General features: G+C 31.1%; 1 long non-coding RNA gene across 2 annotated transcripts in view; it reads left to right on the top strand.

Annotated features, from left to right (window-relative positions):
- The window catches only part of LOC129960646 (uncharacterized), a 34,377-nt gene extending 22,442 nt beyond the window's left edge, over positions 1 to 11,935 (top strand). The window contains exon 4 of one of the 2 annotated variants that reach the window (XR_008783648.1): positions 11,809 to 11,935. This is a non-coding gene — a long non-coding RNA (uncharacterized LOC129960646). The remainder of the gene's footprint in view (positions 1 to 11,808) is intronic. The other variant, XR_008783647.1, reaches the window with a different exon arrangement.
- Positions 11,936 to 16,408: the final 4,473 nt, after the last annotated feature.

Below are 16,408 nucleotides of genomic sequence, written 5' to 3'. Positions count from 1 at the left end.
TAGATGCGTTTTTTAATTTTTCCGATCACATACTTGCAAATCTATACAACAAGAGACTATCACCCCGTAGACGAATTGCTCCAAAATTTGTCACAGATTTACGATTTTGATCATAAAATCATGTGCCAAATTTCATGAATCTAGCTTGTGGAAATTTTTAAGAGTATGCAACATAATTTCTTTAATTAAGTTTCTCTTCAAATACTTTTAGAGTAGAGTAGTATTTTCAGTCTTTAATAATAATATTTCATAATAATGCAAGCTTGAGTATATTATTACTCCTCTATTTTCTCATATACTTATACAAAATAGCGCATTTTGTGCTTCGTAGTGTAGTAAAATAGAACGCGTTGCCTTTGAGGCATATTCTTTTTGATCAATTAGGTACAAAATCTGATAAAGCTTCACAATTTTGTCGACACGATCACATACCATTTTTTATTTCTGCAAGTAGATGCGTTTTTTAATTTTTCCGATCACATACTTGCAAATCTATACAACAAGAGACTATCACCCCGTAGACGAATTGCTCCAAAATTTGTCACAGATTTACGATTTCGATCATAAAATCATGTGCCAAATTTCATGAATCTAGCTTGTGGAAATTTTTAAGAGTATGCAACATAATTTCTTTAATTAAGTTTCTCTTCAAATACTTTTAGAGTAGAGTAGTATTTTCAGTCTTTAATAATAATATTTCATAATAATGCAAGCTTGAGTATATTATTACTCCTCTATTTTCTCATATACTTATACAAAATAGCGCATTTTGTGCTTCGTAGTGTAGTAAAATAGAACGCGTTGCCTTTGAGGCATATTCTTTTTGATCAATTAGGTACAAAATCTGATAAAGCTTCACAATTTTGTCGACACGATCACATACCATTTTTTATTTCTGCAAGTAGATGCGTTTTTTAATTTTTCCGATCACATACTTGCAAATCTATACAACAAGAGACTATCACCCCGTAGACGAATTGCTCCAAAATTTGTCACAGATTTACGATTTCGATCATAAAATCATGTGCCAAATTTCATGAATCTAGCTTGTGGAAATTTTTAAGAGTATACAACATCATTTCTTTAATTACGTTTCTCTTCAAATACTTTTAGAGTAGAGTAGTATTTTCAGTCTTTAATAATAATATTTCATAATAATGCAAGCTTGAGTATATTATTACTCCTCTATTTTCTCATATACTTATACAAAATAGCGCATTTTGTGCTTCGTAGTGTAGTAAAATAGAACGCGTTGCCTTTGAGGCATATTCTTTTTGATCAATTAGGTACAAAATCTGATAAAGCTTCACAATTTTGTCGACACGATCACATACCATTTTTTATTTCTGCAAGTAGATGCGTTTTTTAATTTTTCCGATCACATACTTGCAAATCTATACAACAAGAGACTATCACCCCGTAGACGAATTGCTCCAAAATTTGTCACAGATTTACGATTTCGATCATAAAATCATGTGCCAAATTTCATGAATCTAGCTTGTGGAAATTTTTAAGAGTATGCAACATAATTTCTTTAATTAAGTTTCTCTTCAAATACTTTTAGAGTAGAGTAGTATTTTCAGTCTTTAATAATAATATTTCATAATAATGCAAGCTTGAGTATATTATTACTCCTCTATTTTCTCATATACTTATACAAAATAGCGCATTTTGTGCTTCGTAGTGTAGTAAAATAGAACGCGTTGCCTTTGAGGCATATTCTTTTTGATCAATTAGGTACAAAATCTGATAAAGCTTCACAATTTTGTCGACACGATCACATACCATTTTTTATTTCTGCAAGTAGATGCGTTTTTTAATTTTTCCGATCACATACTTGCAAATCTATACAACAAGAGACTATCACCCCGTAGACGAATTGCTCCAAAATTTGTCACAGATTTACGATTTCGATCATAAAATCATGTGCCAAATTTCATGAATCTAGCTTGTGGAAATTTTTAAGAGTATACAACATCATTTCTTTAATTACGTTTCTCTTCAAATACTTTTAGAGTAGAGTAGTATTTTCAGTCTTTAATAATAATATTTCATAATAATGCAAGCTTGAGTATATTATTACTCCTCTATTTTCTCATATACTTATACAAAATAGCGCATTTTGTGCTTCGTAGTGTAGTAAAATAGAACGCGTTGCCTTTGAGGCATATTCTTTTTGATCAATTAGGTACAAAATCTGATAAAGCTTCACAATTTTGTCGACACGATCACATACCATTTTTTATTTCTGCAAGTAGATGCGTTTTTTAATTTTTCCGATCACATACTTGCAAATCTATACAACAAGAGACTATCACCCCGTAGACGAATTGCTCCAAAATTTGTCACAGATTTACGATTTCGATCATAAAATCATGTGCCAAATTTCATGAATCTAGCTTGTGGAAATTTTTAAGAGTATGCAACATAATTTCTTTAATTAAGTTTCTCTTCAAATACTTTTAGAGTAGAGTAGTATTTTCAGTCTTTAATAATAATATTTCATAATAATGCAAGCTTGAGTATATTATTACTCCTCTATTTTCTCATATACTTATACAAAATAGCGCATTTTGTGCTTCGTAGTGTAGTAAAATAGAACGCGTTGCCTTTGAGGCATATTCTTTTTGATCAATTAGGTACAAAATCTGATAAAGCTTCACAATTTTGTCGACACGATCACATACCATTTTTTATTTCTGCAAGTAGATGCGTTTTTTAATTTTTCCGATCACATACTTGCAAATCTATACAACAAGAGACTATCACCCCGTAGACGAATTGCTCCAAAATTTGTCACAGATTTACGATTTCGATCATAAAATCATGTGCCAAATTTCATGAATCTAGCTTGTGGAAATTTTTGAGAGTATGCAACATAATTTCTTTAATTAAGTTTCTCTTCAAATACTTTTAGAGTAGAGTAGTATTTTCAGTCTTTAATAATAATATTTCATAATAATACAAGCTTGAGTATATTATTACTCCTCTATTTTCTCATATACTTATACAAAATAGCGCATTTTGTGCTTCGTAGTGTAGTAAAATAGAACGCGTTGCCTTTGAGGCATATTCTTTTTGATCAATTAGGTACAAAATCTGATAAAGCTTCACAATTTTGTCGACACGATCACATACCATTTTTCATTTCTGCAAGTAGATGCGTTTTTTAATTTTTCCGATCACATACTTGCAAATCTATACAACAAGAGACTATCACCCCGTAGACGAATTGCTCCAAAATTTGTCACAGATTTACGATTTCGATCATAAAATCATGTGCCAAATTTCATGAATCTAGCTTGTGGAAATTTTTAAGAGTATACAACATCATTTCTTTAATTACGTTTCTCTTCAAATACTTTTAGAGTAGAGTGGCATATATATGTGGGAACTGCTGACAGATCTCGTATCCTGTATGGTGCCATGTTGGCGATGTTGCATCACGTCATTAATCACGTGATGCTTTCCCGTCATAATTGGCAGACGAGAGTTGGGTAGTGAGTCTGTAAGACGTACAGCTCACGCTCATGTATCTTGATGTGTTTTATGTTCGTATAGTAATGTTTTGTCCTTTAATTATAATAAATATATTTTCATATTAATCCCTACTTTTGCTACTGGGTTGTTTGGAAAATCTTCGTCGATTTTTGAAGTAAACTGAAAATAATTGTTTATAAGTATATTAAAAATACACTCATTATTTTATTTTATGATGATTTGCCATCATTTGAGAAGTGTCAATACTCCACTCACATCGAAAGTCACGGGTTTATCATTAAAGAATTGCTTAATGTCCTGTTTGAAGTACTCCAAAGAACTGAAATATTTTTCCTTTAGTTAATTTTGCAAAGGGCGATAAAGTTGTGAATTTGAAGATGCCCAATCAAGCCAAGCCCCTGCAACTTCCGCCGTGGGACTGGTCAAAGACACATGTGGTCTAGCGCCATTCTGATGTTGGGCCACTCCTTTACGAGCACCCAATTCTGGGCTCTTCTGGTGAAAGGCTTGCTTAAAATATTCCACCTGGTCACAATATCTAATTGAATTTATTTATTACTAAAATGTTAGAAGCTCGTAATACACAGTACCAATATAATTCCACTAGCAACAGAGTATAACTTCCTGAGAATGGATAATGGCCTTTGAGGTGGTTCATGGCGGCTTATTCGAATGAAACCACAGCAGTTTTCGGTCTGCAATACTGCAGAGGATTCATTGCTCATCGCCCGTTACCATCCATTTCAAAAACGGGTCATTTTCGTTGTGTTTGAGAAATAAATATCTCGTAAAAATGCGGCCAATCTTAAGATTTCTGTTAATTTGAAGGGTTCCAAGGCATTAAGGTAAAAGCCGAAATAAATTTATATCAAATACTCATGAATGATTGAATTCGAACTTTCTCTGTGTTATTTCAAGAATAGTAATTCTTTTATTATTCATGATCAGCGTCATATACAGGGTTAGCAAGAAAGTTACCCACTTCAGAGGACTCTAAAATGCGTTCTATTGGTCCAAATAAGATAAAATTTGAACTACAGATTATTCAGATGATGCGCTTTACATTTATTAATTTAAAAAAAAATGTACAAAAATTCACCAATAGATGGTGCTGCAACACAAATGGCATTTATTTGCATATATTGAAAATGTGAAACATAATTTGCGTTGCGGTGCATATCTATTACCATTTTTCTTTGGATAAAAAGAAGGTGGATTCTGCACAAACATTAGTTTCTTCTCTGTTTGTCATGTCTGCGTTGCAAGAAAAGGCGCTATTTGTGAAATTGTTCTACCAGAACCAACAAAACGTTGCAGCTCTAAAGGAATTTCGTCGTATGAAACAGATGCGAAGAGGTCCAATGTCTCCAGGTGCCCTACGCAAGATGATGCAGAAATTTGAAAAAACTGGGCAACTTGGAATTCTTCCAGTTAGAGGAAGAAAAAAAAAAATCCCGTCTTCCAGCGTCGAAAATGTTGCGACCGCGCTCGTTGAAACCAGTAGTCAGCTACCGCATAATAGTGTGAATTTGTCAGTTTTCCGTGTACTGGATATGCCGTATTCAACTGTACGAAAAATCGTACGGCTAATTTTGCATTTTTATCCATACAAAATCAAGTCAAAATCAATGGCCTGTGCACCTGTTGCAGGACGGGGACTTAGAGGTCCGTGAAGCTTTTGCACTTCAGTTCCTTGTTTGAAGTGGTTGACACAACTTGACCATGGAACATTCTGTGGAGTGATGATGCACACTTTTACTTCAATGGGCAAGTTAACACCCACAACCGTTGAATTTGGGCAGAGGAAAACCATATTATCCAGGAATAACCCTTGCATCCTGAAAAAGTGACAGTATGGTGTGGTTTTACAGCTACCTTTATCATTGGACCGTATTTTTTTGAAGAGATAACTTCAAATGGAATCCAAACCTGTTCCGTCACAGGACAACGGTACCATGATATGCTGATGGATTTTGTAATCCCAACTCTTCTACAGCGTGGAGGCCTTCAAGACATCATTTTCATGCAGGATGGTGCACCACCTCATAATGATCGTCGTGTAAAGCGATTGTTAATGCAGCATTTCACAGAAGCCCGTGTTATCAGCCATTATTTCCAAATAGCATGACCTCCTCGCTCGCCGGACATCACCCCTTGCAACTTTTGGTTATGGGATTATTTGAAGGACAATATCTACCGTCAAAGGCCATCATCTCTACCAGATCTGAAGGACAACATTCGGTGTCATATTCTTAATATTCCGGCAGACTCACTCCGGTCATCTACAGAAAATATGGTTCTCCGATTAGAGCATATTGTTGAAAATAAAGGAGGACATATTGAGCAATTTAAATTTTACTTTTTTAACAATTATAAACCATATTAAATGGTTTTATGTGTATTACAACACCATCTAATGGTGAATGTTTGTACTATTTTTTTATTTAATAAATGTAAAACGCATCATCTCAATGATCCGTAGTTCAAATTTTATCACATTTGGATCAATAAAAAGCATTTTAGAGCCCTCTGAAGAGGGTAACTTATTTCTTGCTAATCCTGTACTTTAGCCGGCATCAACCTCGAATGGCCTACCAGGGCGTTATTGCTCTCGGAAGGGAAATTCGCTCTGTCTGAATTTCACAAACCATTTGTGACTATTCATTCACTTACGGCGCTGTCTCTGCAAACAGCACATATCTTTTCGAAGCTTGAAAAACATCCTTGCCTTTGCGGTAGTGAACAAAAGTATTAAATGCTGTGTCGACGCCAAACAAATCACTGTTGATAGTGAATAAACAGAGGAAAAGACAAGGGCACTACGTTTATAGAAAATATCTGATTTCAAATGTTGATATCAGCAATCCAGCGTCTGTACAGTTATCAGCGCAAGCTGTCGGAAAATGGAAGGAGCTTTCCGAACAACACAGTATAACAGATAATCTATTATCAATAAGAATTTTAATGTTTTTATGCACCACAAGGAGTGGAGTCGAAACACTTTAAACATTCAAAGATTTTTTTTTTTTTTTTTTTTTTTTTTTGAAGGTGGAGTCTAGCTTAAAAGTGAACGAAGAATTCATGCACTAGAAAATATAAGCAGTGTCATTATCAGATCAATCTAAAGCTGCTACATTACCAACAGGAAATGACTATGAACTCACCAGATGCGAATTCATTTACATTTGATAACAGAGTCATTCCAGCTCAACTTCAATAGCTATTTTTAAGGAAAGTACGACTGTAAAATAATAATAATAATAAATAAGCAAACATCTGTTATCTTTAAACTTCTGCGTCATAATTTATCTCAAACATTCAGTGATGAAAAGATAAGCAGATAAATTTAACTAATGGTCGTATCGTTTCAACAATAGAATGCTTTTAGTCTAAAATTCTAATTAGTTAACGACCATTATTTATTTAGTATACAAAGATTAAGCTGGCAGGTCATCGAATTTTGATATTTAAAAGTTGGCATTATTATCTTAGTTTCAGGTTTACTTCAGATTTTAATAAAAAAAAAAGGAAATGTTGAGATTTGGAGTTTTAATTATATTTATAATACATTTTTAATTTTTAAATACTGGGAATTTTCTTTCTTATGAATCGATTACGGATCAATTTTCTTATAGTTTTGTCTTTAACATTTTACACTTGTACTCTTCCATTTCGATCTCAGTATTTTTATATATATATATATATATATATAAAAAAAATTGTACTTGTGTGTACAAAAACAAAAGCGCATTTTTAGAATTTTCTACATTTTAATCCTCACTAAATTTCACATTACAAATATTTTGGAATCCCGTAATTATTTTTTTCTCAAATTTTCTATTAGATGGTACTTTTAATATGGAATAAAAAACTGATAATTAATGGAAAATTACGATCTGAAAATAATAAATTGCCACGCATTTAAAGAGTGTATGTAAAAAAATTTCAGAATTCCTTTTATTAAGAAGTGAGTGAAAAATCAATTACTAAAATCCATTTTTACAAACATGAAACAAGTTCAGTTAAAGCTTGTAAGAACGAAAAATACAAGCTTTATTAGAAATGAAGCATTCATAGCAATATGCATGCACGTACTGCCGGATCTCTACATATAGAACATGGAAATTTTTGGAAAAATTCGGTATATAGAAATTTTATTACATAGAAGAGCATTTTTCAAATTTTTCATCATCTTCTAATTAAAATTAACTATGCATAGTTAATATTTTAGGGTAAAAGAAAATTTCTAATCGTGGAAATATCAAAAAATTATTTTTAAAAAATACATAAATAACGCTGATTTTCCCAAAATTGTTAGCTTTATATTTGTCAAAATTTCGTACTTTTTTTTTTATCGCTTTTTTATTTTGTCTCTTTATCGCGCTCCCACATTGTAAATCTTCTGACAATCTGAGCTTCTCTTCTATTTTTTAATATTTTTGTTTGAGGACTGTGCGCACAGTAAGGAATCCAAAACTAAACTGAATTTAAAATAAAAATATCGCTCTAAATTAGAAACTAGTTTTTTCGCAAACGACATTCGATTTTTCGAAAATTAATATTGCATTAAGTATCCGTGAAACTGGTTTGTTTTTCCCTATGTAATTTATATTCCTTCTTACGAATGAAATCAATCGTTTTTTGACTACAATAGGTAATCATATTTTTTCTATACAAATTTTTTTTTCTTCCATAAGTAGAAATTGTATTGGATATATAGAAACTGCGTTTTTATTGAAAATATAAGATTTCTGAAAAAAATTTGATACATTACAACCCCGATTAACTGAACTAATAGAACGCTCGTGACGTTTCGGGTAACGATTTTTTTTGGTTAAGCCCTGAATATTATTATTTTGTAAACCTTACAGTATATAATCTTGAAGCGTTTTGAGTGCAAAACGAATTCAAAACTGTTTTTGTAGGTTACTCTTATGTTCTTTATTTTATATATTTAGAATTACAGTAGATGGTATATCAATATATATTCTTAGTAATAGTTTTTAGTATATGAATAAATTAGTCATTCAACAGTAATTTTTTGTTTGTTTGTTAGTTACGCTCCTCCCCAGTTTTCGAACAGCTATACCCTACAATCTTTCCATTGGACAGAATCAAGCATTGATTATTTTCGTGCATTTAAAAATGAGCTTTTACTTTCTTATACACGAAGTATGCAATAAATTATTGAAAGAGAAAATTTTAAAATCGTTAAAAAATTCGATCTCGAGATTTTGATAAAATTTTGTTTCAGACTTCTCTGAGTTTCAAAAACATATTTTTGGAATTATGTTCGCCTGTCTGTGAACACGATAACGCCAAAACGCTTTGAGCTGAACTTATGAAAAATAATACATAGTTCCTATAGCAAATTTTTAGATTTCTAGAAGAAAATTCTTTTCACCAAGAATTTGTCTCTGTACTTGTCGATAAGCAAATGAACGCGAGAACTACAAAATGGAAAAGAGCTAGATAGATAAAATTTGGTAAACGGCTTTAGTATCTCACAAACTCGTGTCAAATTTTGGTTTTAATTTGCCTACAAAAAGATGCTTTAAAATGCCTACACTACTCCTCCCTACACTACTCTGAAAATAAAAATCTGAGTACTCGTGGTGTTCACGGCTAGCCCAAAAATCACAGTTTTTATGGGAACAGGAGAAAGGATAACGCTTTTATTCAGGAGCACGAGTAAAAGAAACGAGGAGACTGCTTCGGTTGTTTAAAATTTGTAATTTCAGAGTCATTTCGAATAATCAAGGCTTCGGTTAACGCGGATTCGGTTAATTCGGTCGGATTTTCTTTATACAGATATTTTCGATACATGGGGGGTCCATTATTGTTGTTTTTTTCTTGTATTTTTTAGAAGCCTCTCTATTTCATTTTCAAAGTCATTGTATTTGTACAAATATTAAAATGAAGCTACAGGCTAAATTAATTAAAAACACTCTTAATACGCTCATTTCCACAGAAAAATTCAGGTGGAAAATTATTTTTATAAATCTCTCGGGCATAATAATATTTTAGAATTTTAATATAAATAATGTTCCAATAGGAAATGGAACGATGGTTTCGAATAAGAATCTTGAAATACTGTATTTGTTTACATTCTTACATTTGCTTCATAAAAAAATAGACATGTGATTGGTTGAAATTTAGGATACTGCCCCTGGTTTCAAAATAAATGTGCATTTGTGAAATATGCATCTCGAAGCCCTATAGGATCTTTAGGCATTGCAAATTTCTTAAGTACCTTTTCCCCCTCCCTAATCCTAACTCATTTTCTCCTCCTTCAAAACCACAAATTTTTTTTATTGATTTTAAGTTGGCAAAAGGACATAAAGCATTTAATTTCGAAGTGCTGTCAAGAGAACTGATTTCAGTATCATAAAAGTAAAATAAATTCTGAAATTAAATAAAAATAGTAATAATAATTAAAATTTAAAATTAATATTAGCAAAATAACGGGAAAAAAATGACGAAACTTTCTTTCATACATCTTAAACCTGTTTATTTATGGGAGCGGACATTTTCTAAAATTATGAAGCAAAATATTTTTTTTAGAATCATAAAATAACATAATATGAAACTTAAAAAATTTAATTAATTAGAAATGTTGTCAGAATAATGTTCCAAAACGTAAGCGATATTTTTTAATTTGAACCAGTAAGGGTAATCTCCGCTAAACTTTCTCGCATATCTTCTGTTAAAGGTGTTATTCCATTCTTCCATCTAAAATTGTAAATCTTGATCAAAGCCGTGAGTGCTCAAATTTTTATTTTCACATCTGAAAATTATATTCTTAATAGTATAGCTAAAAAAAAAAAAAAAAAAACTCGTGTATTTGCCTTTGGACGAAATAGTCACGAAAGATTGATAGTTGACTTGAATGTAGCTGTTTCACTGAATCTAGGTTGGCGAATGATCGCTGATAATGCGGTTGATACACGAGTACAAAAAAAATTTAATATAATTTTGAACTCCCTTTTTCCGACAGATTGAAATCAAAATTTGTTGTAGAACTACAATTGTAGTCATAGAATCACATTTGAGTTGCGATCTGAAGGTGGCAGCTATTTTGGGCATGGATTTTCATTATTATTATTTATTATTTATTTTGTAACTGTAATTTATTATTATTATTTTGTAACTGTAACTGTGGAGCTGTAACACCTGCAAATTATTTCTGTGTTAAATTTTACCACCAATTTCCTGAATTCTGTAAAAAATTAAAAATTTAATACTTTAAATTTTTGAAAAGAATATTTAAAAAATTTAAAGTGCTCTTTTATTAATGTACTAAAAAGTAGGACACATTTTTTGTATCAAAAATATGGAAATCGAATCAAAAATTCTGAAAGTACGAGTCAATGAAAACTCTTTAAAATAAATTGGTATTTTAATCATATTTATAAAATATTTTTAATTTTTAAACACGTTTGGAAATGTTATTCTTTACGATATAAATGGTGGTTTAATTTTCTCATAGGACTGTTTATAATGTTTCATGGCTTTGCAATTTTATTAGGATTTCCGTACCTTTAATTAGAAAAATGTGTTCTACTTTTAAGTATATAAGTAATAGCATGTTTCCAGAAACTTTTTTTTTTTATTTCTTTTTGAACTTTTTAGTCTTTTATATATTTCATAATTAATTATTATAATTATTTTGGAGCCTCGTATCACTTTTAGATGTCAATTTTAATATAAAATACAAATTAAATTCAAATTACTTGATATATTTCGAATTAAGCTCTAAAAATATTAAAATATTGTTTCCTTATTCGGAACACACAGCTGTACAAAATTTTAGAATTCTAGGGTATCAGAAAGCGTGTGAAAACGTGCTTACAAAATTCCATTTTTAAAAGTATGAAATGAGTGAAATAAAATAAACATTAAAATACTAAAGGAAAAGTACGTTTCACTTGCAAACAAAATTCACAAATTAGCTATCTTTATAATGGAATTGATTCACAAAATTTTGTAGTCATACAACAAAAATAACTACCCACGGCATTTAACTGCAGGTTGTCTTAGTTTGGGCTGTAAAGTCACATCACGCAGCACGTACTTCTTGCTCGATTTGCTAGGGATTTCAAGATAAAACTGGCATAGCGACCTTGGAATGTGTCACATATACATGACTCCATTATTTACCCTTTTGCTATCAGGTGTCGTATATATGCGATATCCCAATTTCTCTCTGAGCACGAAATTACAAATATGTGACATATGTTCACATATCGAGATGAGAATATAAATGAGTTTTGCTATAAAAGATTAAAATTTATTTTTAATTTTCAGATGCACAACATTTTTCTATAAAACTGTAAAAAAAGAGAGAGAAAGAAAGGAAGAAGATAGCATCCACTAATAAATGGCGCAAAGTTATTGTGTATTACTGTGAAATATATGAGTATTACAAAAGGGCTAATTTGGATATATTTATAAATAAATAACATATATCTACATCTCTTTGAAAAAAGTTTTATTTAGTTTTTCTTTTACAATTTAATTCACTTCCTTTATGATTTGTATGACCGGGATTCAAAATTATGAGGTCCATTGCAATACAGCTCTAGTGTTGCTTCCAAACCAGACGTTAATATAATTAAATAAAACTGAATAGTATAATATTTTAATAATAAAATGTTTTTGCTGTGTTGATGGGTTTTCTCCTGCCCTGGTCCCGAATGTGTTAAACTGAAATCAATTTTCTCATGCATATTTCTATCCACATATTTCATTTCTTCGTCAAGAAGAAAATACTTCGTGACAAAAAAAAGAAAAAGAAAATTAGGGGTGAGGGGATGAGAAAATTGAAAATAAAAATCGAATCATCATAATATTTTAGATAACTTCGTTCATGACTTCATTAATCCATTCGATAGAAGTAGCGAGGAAGTTCAATAGAACTTTTTTTTTTTATCGATGATGCCCAGATTTTTATCTCTTATCACTCTGATAACATATCGTAACTGACATTATCAACTTCTTCGACATTTTTATTCCCACAGAAATTACATTAAATCAATGTATTTCCCCGAAACAGGGGTTTTCCTTTTTTTCGTTTTCCCCTCTCATTTTTTTTTTTTTTTCTTCTTTCCTGCAGATAGCGATAATTTTCGCATAGTTTTTTGACACGAAGAGTTCTTGATTCTTTAGACAAATATTCTGTTTTGAAGTTATGCTAGAAAGGACAAATTTCGTCGATTTAATGATAATTCGATGATTGTTTAAATAGAGAAACAAATAATCAGTTTTGTGTAATGGTTTAATTTGACGTAGACCGGGTGATTCATTAGATTTTTTGTTCGTTTTGGTTACGTAAAAAGGAACAAACCTCGTTGATTTGAGGCATGCTTCTATGATGACATCTATTTTGAATATGAATTGTAGGTTTATCTGATAATTATAATGCCGGCTCGTGTATAGGCACTGAGTAACTGCAGCATTTCAACTTATTACGATGTAAAAATTTAACGCCTATGTCATTACATTCTGCGAATAATATTTGAATCCATCAACAATCTAAAACAATTTTCCTTTAGCCCAGTCTAGATTTCCTTCTGCTGCACTTGCGCAGTAATAAAAGGGGATATATATTTTTCTTCCTCTATCTCCAACAACTCAGTTTGAATTTAAGAGGCTACTATAGCAAAGTATGGTAACAATGTTAAAAACGCGGAAACATCTTTCCTCCTTTTTTGTAATACCCAAGTTTATAATGAGCAAATCTCTTGTATCTATTTTAAACTTGAATTTCACATTTATCAAATAATTAAGTTCAGGATAAAATGCAAAAGATAGTGGTTACTGGTAGTCTGGCTTTCCATTCATTTCATAATATAACTTTATTATATGACTATTATTGTATTGTAACTTTTACTGTATAACTATTTTTGTTATATTGTTGAGATATGGTTTCTATTGTTGTTACGTTTAACTAATTAAGTATTTCCAGAAGTGTGTGGTTTTTATGTTGATGTAGTTGGTAGTTGTCGCTCTACTAGAGACATTTGGCGCGTTCTCCTGGAGGTTTTTGGAATTTATCTCGGTTTCCAATTTTTGTTATCGAGATGTGTCGCTTGTTTCCTTTTCTGGGTGTGGTTGTTTTGAGGCGATATCGGCTAGTACTCCCGTTTGACCTTTGGCTTGGTATTTATTCTATCTTTCCGTTCAGTTGTCAAGAAATTCCTTAATCTGACTTTTAGCCATTTCGACCTTTCCATTAATCGGGCTTTTTCAAAAAGGCAAATGAGAAGCATTAAAGGTAAAACAAGTTATTGCATGCGGATATCAGTGACCTTGACTTGTCATAAACAATCTGCTGCTGCTTAGATACTGATTTGTAATATTTAAGATGTATAGTATAATTTTCTGTATAATTTTGCAATATTTTGTGCAATAAAAATAGGCTATACTATAGTAATGCTGTTTTTTAAAGGATCTTCATTAATTCATCACTTTTGTTAATCATATAATCTTTTTTTTTTTTTTTTCTTTTTCGAGTTTTCATGCTCATGCTCATGGGTGCGGAGGTAAATATATTTCGTCCAAAATTTGATAGAAATATACGACTTTAGTGCAAAGATTGCATATCCAAATTCATATCTTCCAATTCATTTTGTTCACAGACGTGCTTTTGGTACACGGAATAATCTAAAATGTTATGAAAATCTCGAGGTTGAATTTTTTTGGCGATTTCTTTTGAAATACACTTTAGTACAGTTACGAGATTTTTACTTTCCCCATACGAAAAAGAAAAAATACTCAGTGCTGGGCTTCTTAAAAGTTTGAAATGACCTGCAATAAGAGGAAGAAATAATAATGTAATATAATGTAATTATATTATGTAATATAAATTATAAAGCAAAACAGTGAGTTCCTATATAATACATTCAAATAGAAATATACCTTAAAATGCATTGGTATCCTTAATTCAGTCTATTAACATATTTTCTGACAAAGAAAATAAAATTAAATAGACATTTTTGAACGATAAGGACAAAAATTGTAATAATAACAAATTATTAAATTAAATTTCAGAGGGGGCACAAATATATATATTAAGTAAAATTAAAATGATACTTTTGAAATGGCGTTAAGGAAATGAATAGAATGGAAGTAAGATTTTACAAACACAGAACGAGGTATTAAAAGATATCAGAAAACTAAAATGTCACTTTTTTTTCGTTTTTACTGGGATAATTTGTCTGTCCTTTTTATCTTAATCTTATTCCTGTATACGCCATTTTCAATAAATAAGACCAATAAATCTTTTAAATGCGATTGACTTAAATTCCGCAAATCTTTCTTATTTCAGAACAGGCAAAGATTTCTCAAAGCTTGTATTACAAATCGGTATGGATTCTCGCCAGATATCAATTTGGAGGAATGTAAACAAAAAGTCATGAAAGAAATTTTCACTTCAAAATTTAATTACCATTTATAACTAACTGCACATAGAATTTCTCATTGATTAAAAAAAATAGTGCGAAATTATTCTTACTAATTTAAATGATCTTACATTATTGAAAATAAAAATATCCGATTTGAAAGGAGATGGCACTTTTTTTGGGGGGGGGGGGGAATCGCAATACGAGCATCAGAAAGCGACATTTGATGCAAATGTTTCTATTCAAAATCCATCCCTTTCTTTGGTTAAATAAAAAACTGATAGGAATTCTTTTTATGTTTTTAATTTAAAAGATATTGCTGATTTAAGAATATTGTTTTCTTTTCTTTATTTTTTATCAGTTTTATGAAACCTAAATATCAATGCTTTTGAAATTATTTATTGGTCTGATATTTTTTCTCCGTAATTTTGTTCACGTTGATTTCCCTTTACGAATTAATTTTTTCTTTTCATTCCTTTATATTTTCTTCTCCTCCTTTTTTTTAAAGGAAAAGCAAGGAGAGAAAATTTTCTTAGTAATTTTGCCATCGACTTAGTATTGGAATATGTGTCGAATAGATTTTTTAGTTCCCTTAAGTCTCGAGGCATGAGGAGATCGCCTCCGAAGTCTGTGCGGAAACCGCCATTATTCATACAGAGTTCTACAAACTGTTCTGCGTTCAGCCGCATGCCTCGAAGTAGCTGAGGAACATTATGCTTTTTTTTTAGCGTTTTTAAATTGTAAATCTTGGTTTATTATTTTATTCATTGTTCAAAATTCTTTATCGAAATTGTAATGAAAATGTGTAAATACCCTCTGCAGTTATTACAGCATTTATCCACACCAAGCTCTACTTGAATATAATTGAACATAGGCGTGAATGCTGTGTAATCATGAGTCATAATAATTAAATAAAAAATACATTTATTTTCGCAAAATTATTAAAATATAAAAAAATTAACCTAAAATAAATCATTGACATGCTGAGCAAGTTAAATGTGTTCAGATGTGAAACTAAATCGATCACTATATTTAAAAAAAAGTATCTTAATGTTCTCTACATAGGACCACAAAATACAGGGTGGTTAATATTAAAGTTACCCTGTTTAGACCTACGTAGTGTCCGCTCTAGTGGAAGGATGTCGAAGAAACTTGATATTTAGGTTGTATGGATCATGGGGAAAAGAAATCTGCAATAAAAAAAAATTAGTTCAAATTTCGGCCGATAAATGGCGGTTTTCATGTACGATAAAGGCCGTTATGCAAATTTAGAGTAATTTAAAAAGCCAGTACTCACTGCCGCAAAATCATTCTTTGCCATGTCGTTAGAGAAGAAAGGAAGAGCTTTACTGATAAAGTTGTTTTATCAGAACAGCATAATTTGTCAGCTGCACTGCGAGAATATCGGCGCTTGAAAGACTTACGAAAAGAGCCTATGTCCAGGCAGGTTTTGAAAAAGATGATTATTAAATTTGAAGAGACTGGAGAGTTGGGTGTGGTACAAG

Source organism: Argiope bruennichi, chromosome X2 (assembly GCF_947563725.1).
Source record: "Argiope bruennichi chromosome X2, qqArgBrue1.1, whole genome shotgun sequence".
Taxonomy (NCBI): domain Eukaryota; kingdom Metazoa; phylum Arthropoda; class Arachnida; order Araneae; family Araneidae; genus Argiope; species Argiope bruennichi.
Note: the sequence above shows the minus strand (reverse complement) of the source record. Positions and strands in the feature narration are given on the sequence as shown.